This window comes from Macadamia integrifolia, chromosome 5, assembly GCF_013358625.1.
Source record: "Macadamia integrifolia cultivar HAES 741 chromosome 5, SCU_Mint_v3, whole genome shotgun sequence".
NCBI classification, from domain to species: domain Eukaryota; kingdom Viridiplantae; phylum Streptophyta; class Magnoliopsida; order Proteales; family Proteaceae; genus Macadamia; species Macadamia integrifolia.
The window spans coordinates 21,487,624-21,496,217 of record NC_056561.1 but is presented as its reverse complement, the minus strand read 5'-3'; positions in this window follow the sequence as shown (position 1 = coordinate 21,496,217).

Genomic DNA, 8,594 nt, shown 5'->3' with positions numbered 1-8,594 from the left:
GCACTGCTGGGATATTATAGCATCTGATGTTTGCAACGCTATTCGCTGCTTCTTTATTTCTGGAATCATGCCTTAGGGGATCAACAATAATTTTCTCTTACTTATTCCAAAGACTGAAGGAGCTGATTCTTTGGATAAATTCCGCCCCTTGTGTATGGGAAATTTTATTTGCAAAATAATTTCTAAAACTCTTGCCATGAGACTGGCAAGCTTCCTTCCTAGAATTATTTCACGTGAGCAAGGGGCCTTCCAAAGGGGGAAAATTATTCATACAGATATCTACTTGGCTTCGGAGCTAGCTAATATGATGTCGACTGCGATGAGAGGATGAGGGATGGGTATTAAAATCGACATCAAGAAGGCCTTTGACACAATTGATTGGAGCTTTCTATTCTTAGTCATGAGGAAATTTGGAGTTTCTGAAACCTGGATTGGATGGGTTCATCAGTTGTTGGATTCTGCAAAAATCCCCATTCTTCTGAATGGAGGACCGGTGGGTTTCTTTAATGTCGGTCGAGGGCTGAGGCAAGGTGACCCCTTATCTCCTCTCTTATTTGTTTTGGCTGAAGAGGTCTTGTGTAGAGGGCTCAATATGATAATCCGAGAGCAGAAAATCAAACCCCTAAACGGCCCTCGTGGGATGCCTACCCCTAGTCATATGCTGTTCGCCGACGACATATTCATATTCACCAATGCATCTATAAGGTACGTCAGGAATCTTAAATCCTTCTTAATTATGTATGAAGAATGCTCAGGTCAACACATCAGCTTGGAGAAGAGCAAGGTGTTTTTAGGGAACATCTCTGCTGTTAGAAAGCTTGCATAGGAGAGACGATGGGAATCCCAATTTGTAGTTTGCCCACTAAGTATTTGGGTGTGAAAATTTTCAAGGTAGAGTTAAGAAAGAATTCCTCCTCTCTGTGATGGACAAAGTTAAAGCGAGACTTGCGGGCTGGAAGGGAAGGTTGCTCTCTATGGCAGGTAGAGTGGAGCTCGCCAGAACTGTGGTGACGGGAATACCCATGCATAGCTTCTCTGTATACTGGTGGCCATCTGAGCTCATCAAGATCATGGAGAAGTGGATTCGCAACTTCATCTGGACAGGAGATGTTGATATGTGTAGATCTATCAAAGTAAGTTGGGATCAGTGCTACAAGCCAAAATTTGAGGGTGGACTAGGTCTGCACAGGTTGAGGGAGATCAATGAAGCCCTGCTGTCCAAGGCGGTTTGGAAGACGAAGCATGATGACGACCCAACTTATAGATTTTTGAAAGCTCGCTTCACTAAAGTAGATGGATCTCTTCGAAAAGGCCACATGTCATCTTCGATATGGACGGGATTCTGGAAATTATGGGAGTTTGTCTCCTTAAATGAAAGATGGATCATCGGGAATGGAAGGAAAATAAATTTTTTAAATCATAGATGGCTGAGGCATAAGACTATCGCTGACCTTATGGAGACAGAACAAAATTCAGACGAAGCATTCAGTGGTAAGGTTGATCGAGTCATTCAGAATTGCGAATGGAATTTCCCCAATTGCCAATTGAGTAGAATGATTGAAATCATCAACACCGTCATGGAAATCCCTCTCCCCCAGTCTGAGTACAAAGATAGGTATGTTTGGAGCCCCAACACTGATGGGATTTTCTCGACAAAATCAGCATGGAATACAATTAGGTGGAAAAAGGACTCAATCTCTTGGGAGGCGCTAATCTGGTCTAAGAAATTGCACTCGAGAATTTCTATCTTTGGCTGGAGAATCATGCATGGCAAACTCCCTACTGATGCGGTGGTTATGAAGAGAGGAATCCCTATGGCCTCTAGATGCGACTTATGCAGAAGCTCGAGTGAAGATTTGGATCATATTTTGGTCCATTGCCAGTTTGCAGAGAGAGTTTGGAATTTTGTCTGTGAATGTTTTAATATTCCCAGTAGGAAGCATGAGTTCCTTCATGATCTGGCTTCATGGTGGAAAAGGAAAATGAAGATAATTAATCTGAAAGAGGTCTGGTCAATCGCCTTTGCCATTTCAGCTGAAAATATTTGGAAAAAAAGGAATGGGTGCCGCTTTGAAGACAAACAGAGACAACAAAGGCATGTGATTGAAATGATTAAGAATGACATTAGAGAGACTATTCCTAATGTGAAAACATCAATCAAATCCATGAATGAAATTCTTTGTTGCAGGAGGCTGGGTCTAAACATTCTTAGCGTGGGCATTAAACCCCCCTGGGAGTTTATTGGTGCAAACCGCTTACGGGGTGGGTCAAGCTAAACTTTGATGGAAGCTCTCTTGGGAACCCTGGTAATGCAGGTGCAGGTGCAGGTGCAGGTGCAATCATGAGAGATCATAATGGCAGGTATCTCTGGTCTTGCATCATATATTTGGGGATTAAAGAAAATTATGAAGCAGAATTAGAAGGTCCAATGTATGGTCTCATGAAAGCAAAACAGTTAGCTATTCAATTCCTCTGGGTAGAATCAGATTCAGCTGCTCTAGTTATGTCAGTTCATCAGGGAAAAAAATCCATAGATGGCTATGCAGGGATGGAACCATCTAAGGCAATACCTGGGAAGTATTACATGGAAAATCACTCACAACTATAGAGAAGGGAACTCGGTGGCAGACTTCCTAGCCAAGAAAGCTGCAAAATCAAGATGTTCGACAGTCAATGACATCTTTCCAGCCCATATCTTTGATATGATGGTGAGAGATGAATCTTCTAGACCCTCGTATAGATTTATGTAGTGAGCGGCCCTAGGTCCTGCTGATGGCTATGCCGAAGGTGGGGCCTCGTGGCATGCTCTGTGATTTGTATGTTGATTGCTGGTTTTTTCTTCTTTCTCAATAAATTATCCATTTAGAAAAAAAAAAAACCTTGGGTATAGAGCATGGATGTGATCTTTCGGGGAAATCAAACATTTTCTGATTTTGACAAAGAGGAACTACCAGCGAGAGTTGTAGATGAGTTGCTAGAAGAACAACCCCCTTTACATGATGATGATGGACATCCAACTCAAGTTAAAGACCAAGTTGAGGGTATTGAAGCTCCTCAAATAGTTGATGAAGTGCATGGAATTGATAATGCTCATAGTGATGTTGAGCAGGGGGAGCATTTACCTCAAGAAGAACTACTTATCTTAAGAAGGCGATAGAGAGAAAGATAAGCTTCAACAAAATATCTATCATGAGAGTATGTGACACTCACAGAAAGTGGCGAACTGAATTTTTTTGAAGAAGCCATGGTTCATGAACAAAAGGTGGAATGGAAGAAAAGTATGCAAGAAGAGCTTGATTCTTTACATAAGAAGAAGACCTATAAGTTAGTTAAACTACCAAAAGGGCGAAAGACTTTGAAGAACGTATGGGTTAAATGAAGATGACAAGAAGAAAATGAGGTATAAGCCAACGCTGGTTGTCAAAAGGATTTGGGCAGAAAAAAGGTGTTAATTTTGATGAAATTTTTTCACCCATGGTGAAGATGACTTCTATTCGCACTATCCTTGGTTTAGTTGCTAGTCAAGACTTGGAGATTGAGTAGCTAGATGTAAAAACAACTTTCTTGTATGGAGATTTAAAGGAAGAAATTTACATGGAGGAACTAGAAGGCTTCCTTGTGAAAGGTAAGAAGCATATGATTTGTGTTTGAGATTTTAAAATGTAACAGCAAGCGTACGGATCAGTGTAGCTACGGGTCGAACACAGGGAAAACAGCCACTTTATTTTTTTTTCTTTTAATAATGCGAAAGTGAACTGATTAATGGTTGTGATCTAATTCTAATTACTGTCCTAAACAGATATATCTAAAATAACGTCCTAACCATTCGTCATCTAAGAATTTAAAGACGCAAGCCACGCAATTAAAATTAAATAAATAAATAACTGAAAATAAACAACTCACACAATTAAAAAAAAAAAATAAAGGCAAAAAAAAATGCTAAAATAAAAATAAAGTAATAGAAATTGGATAAAGCTAGAGAGAGACTCACAAGTAGGTTTCTCTATTTAGCCCGAGGGATGCATATAATATGAGCTCCCCTACTTGACCAGTGAGTTACTCTTACAAGGGGTACTCTACTAGGCTTTAGGGAAATGGAGACAATTAAAATAAAAACAATAAATTGATGGTTCTATGGCTAGGAGGGGCAAAGCCAACACATATACTAGCCATAAACCTTGGGGGAAAGGGATAGCAATAATATAACGACTGAAATTAAAATTCTAAATTAAGAAAGAAAGGGTAGTCAGAAGAAGGAATGAGAGGGTGGAGAGAAAACTATTGAAAGGGCCTACTCACTTGAACTTCAACCCTTGAACTGAAAACTTGATCGATTTGAGATACTACCAGTACTTAAAATCAGATCTGGAATAAACCAAATCTGAAATTTCTAGTACTAGAGAAAACAAATCTGAAGAAAAAAATAAATTGAACTTGAAAGACATGCTTCATAGCTTGTTTTCGTCACCGAGAACTAAGCCTAGAACTAGAACTTGAAAACTACAACTTCAATTGCTTAAATAATAAAAATAAAAGACTGAATAAAAAACAAAAGTGCTTGCATTAATTGAATAAAAAGAACTTACAAAAGTGTTTAAAGCATAAACCTAGAACTAGAACTAGAGCTAGAGAAAGAGAAAACTAGAGAAAGAGATAGAGCAAATAAAAAAAAACCCTAGAAGAAGAATGAAGTGCCTCCTCCCCTTGTGTTAATTCGATTATATGGAGAATGGGGGAGGGAAGCTAACAATTTTAGCTTCTAAAAAAGAATTTTTTTTTTATCTTGTTGATGAGGTGGAAGAGAGAGAAGATAGAGAATTGTAGGAAGTAGGGAATCTCCAATGATTTTGTTTCCTTTTTCCTTATTTTTTTTTTTATTTTTTTTCTCTCCCTTCTTCAAACGTGGGAAGCATTGGACAATTTTTTTTTAAATTATTTTTTTCCTTTCCTATTTTATCTCCATTTTTTTTCTATTTTTCTCTTTATTTCCTTATTTCTCTCTCCTCTTGTGTAAGAAACCCTTTGGCCGACCTCCTTTAAGTGATGAGTAGGAGAGAGAAAATATTCTAAAAAAAACCTCAACAAAATGGCAGCTAAGAGGTTCGAACTTGAGACCTCCTAATAAACAAGGGATTTTACACACCACAACTCACTAACTATGTTAGGTAGTTGTTGTTACTAAAAACGGATCTTTAGTCACTTAAGGATGTGGTCCATTGATCCTTATTGGCATTTGAAATATTTCTTGTACCTCTGGGACAACTGCAAACGGGCTGGTTCTACATCTCGGTTCAGTTTGATCCATTATTCTTTTTCTAGCCTGAAAAGAATAATCACTTGTACGGGTGACCAAACGAATGTGTACTTGCAATTGAACACGTCCATCTTGCTCAGAATTTCGTCATCTTTGCAACCATAAACAGAAATAGGACCTCTTTATATATAAAATTGGAGATATAGCGCCCGATAGTCCTTAAGGCCTTGAAAATATAAAACCTGCAAAAAAAGAGTAAAACCCAAGGTAGCTCCATTCTAAATATATAAAATGCATGTTTTACTGCCCTAGATTTCACACATAAATGTGCTCATCAATTTGCAAGTTGAAGAAGTGCTTGTATGAATTGAAGCAAGCACTGCGGCAATGGTACATCAAGTACCAAGTTTGATTATTGTGTCTATCTGAGAAAATATTCAGATTCTTGCATTATTATACTCTTGTTGTATGTTGATGATATGTTTATTATTGGTCAAGATGCTAAGTTGATTAACCGGTTGTAGAAAAGATTTGAACAAGGTTTTTTATATGAAAGTCCTCGGGGCTACAAAACAAATTTTGGGCATGACAATCAAGCGTCGTAGAAAGAACAAGAAGTTGTGGCTTTCACAAGAAATATACATTGAGAAGGTACTTGAAACATTCAATATGAAGAATGCCAAGCCTATGAGTACACCATTAGCAAGACATTTCAAACTAAGTTCCAAGTTGTCTCCAACTAGCAATGAAGAAAAGAAGGAAAAGGAGAAGATCCCCTATGCCTCAACTATAGGGAGTTTGATGTATGCTATAGTACTAGACCCGATATAGCACATGCTACTAGTGTTGTTAGTAGATACTTAGCAAATCCAGGTAAGCAACATTGGGAAGTTGTAAAGTGGACTCTAAGGTATCTAAGATGCACATCTAAAGTTTGTTTAAGCTTTGAAAATTCATCATCCATGGTGAAAGGCTATACGGATTCAAACATGGCAGAAGACCTTGATAGAAGAAAGTCTACTTTAGGTTACTTGTTTACTTTTACAGGGGAACTATCTCTTGGCAATTAAAGTTGCAAAAGGGTGTTGCACTGTCAACTATAGAGGAATAATACATTGTTGCCACAGAAGCTTGTAAGGAGGTGCTAGGGTTGGAGCGTTTTCTTACGGAGTTGGTTTGGAACAAATGGAGTATGTTGTTAGGTGTGACAGCCAAAGTGCTATTGATTTGAGCAAGAATGCTACATTCTACTGTATGACCAAACACATTCAAGTCCGGTACCATTGGATTCGAGATGTTCTTGAAAATGGGTTGATGAAGATTAAGAAGATTTATACTGATCGGAATCCATCGAATATGATGACAAAGTTAGTGCCAAAGGAGAAGCATGAACTATGCAGAGGTTTGGCAGGTAAAGATGCCATATGAGTCTCCAATATGGGGGAGTCCTCATTGGATTGGAGGGAGAGTTTGTTGGGTTTAGGCCATATTGGTCCAGCCCTTTGTGGAGTTGGTTGTTTGGTCCAATGTGGGTCCAAACTCAACTCAAGTCAAGTGGTGAGTTGGCTTCCACTATCTTTCTTTTAGTGGGTTGCAGAACCCAATGAGTCACTTGAAAAATGTATAATACTTTCTTTCAAGGCAAGAAAGGGGAAAGAGAATGAGTGAGATTTCTCTACCAAGGAGAGAAACTATCAAGGGTTTGAGAACAAGAAGGCTTTGCTTGCTTGAAGAAAATAGAAAAAGAAGGTATTAATTCTTGAGCTCTTGAAGAATGTTGTAGAATTTTACAAGAGGGTTATTCTCACTTTTGGGTCACTTTCTTGAGGCCATTTTGTTACGTCTCATGCTCTTATTTTAACCGATTGATCGAAGCTACGGTTTGTGCATTTGATTGGGTTCTCTAAGCTTTGGGAGAAATTCTTGGTTGCTTTTAAACGTGATTTGGTAGCATGTTGTTGGTGTGGGAGTTAACCTATAAATCTTTGAGTGCTTGTTATTTATTTTTTCAATCTTGTGGTTGTCTCAAGTTTCGGGCATAAAATTGAGAGGTGAAAAATTTGTAATCCTTTGCTTTGATTTTTAGTAGATTTATCTGTGAGTTGCCCCATGATTTTTCTCTTCACATAGAAGAGTTTTCCAAATCTTGTGTGTGCTTTGCTTATGTTAGTTTCGTTTCCATTCCATTTATATTTGTTTCTTTGATTCATGCAAGTGGGAAGGTTATTCCACATCTCTTCCCAATAAACCCAACCCAACCCAACCCAACAAATGATGCAGAAAGGAAAATCTTGGATAGCTTGCTTTTGAAGCCAATCCTTAGTGGGGAGGGAATCCATCAAACATCTCCAAGTCGTGACTGACTGGTGTGGGAGAGATGTTGGAAAAGGGTCAATGCTCGATGATTGTGGCTCCTCATAATATCCCATGCTGATTTGGAAGTGAACTGAACCGATTGGGTGGCAATCCATCTAATGAGATCCGACGAGTATGGCTGAAGTCTCGTAATGCAGTCCAATTGGCTCCGTATGTGGTGGAGATCAACTGACACCGAAGGGCCAAGGTCCGAATCACCATTACCGAGGATAGATTGAACCTAAGCAAATCTGTTAGACCCTAAGTCATAACGAATCTTGTCTCTACATCTTAGCACGAAACTCCATCTAGTAAAATCCAATCACAATTTAGTAGAACACTCGTCACTAATGGAATGGAGAATAAAAGGACGTGCAAGATTCCGAAGCTTCAGGACCTTTAACCCTCAAACCCAAGAGAAATTTTGAGAGGGCTTTGAAGTCCAGATGGACTCCCCTTTCAGATACTTAAAGTTCACCCATTTCAAACATGGAGAGTTTTTATGGGATGCAAACCACTACAGCAGGTTAAAGATGACAACATACTTCATATCTTTAATGTGCTTCACTCCATTCCACCCTCCTCCTCCATTCTACAAATAGCATCACAGGTGATGTAGTGCACCTTTCTCTCGAGGGAGGGACCTGATCAGAGAAATTTAGAGAACATGGACTTTAGCTTGGCTATCATGGCTCCAAGTAAACCAAACAGCCCGGTCCAAAAATATAGCCACCCGAGAGTTCTGATGAAATAAGCTGGAGCTTACCTGCATAAGACAAAATTCATCATTTCCACTCTTCAAGTCATTGTCTGATGAGGTCGGACCATAGTTAGCAAATTCGGATTCGGGAATTATTCGGGCGGAGAATTATTCGGAATAATTCGATTGATTAATTTAAGGATTCGGTCAAAAAAGCGGTCAAAAAAGCTTATTGGGTTTTTTTTTTAAATTATTTTTTATTGTTTTTTATTTATTTATTTTTTT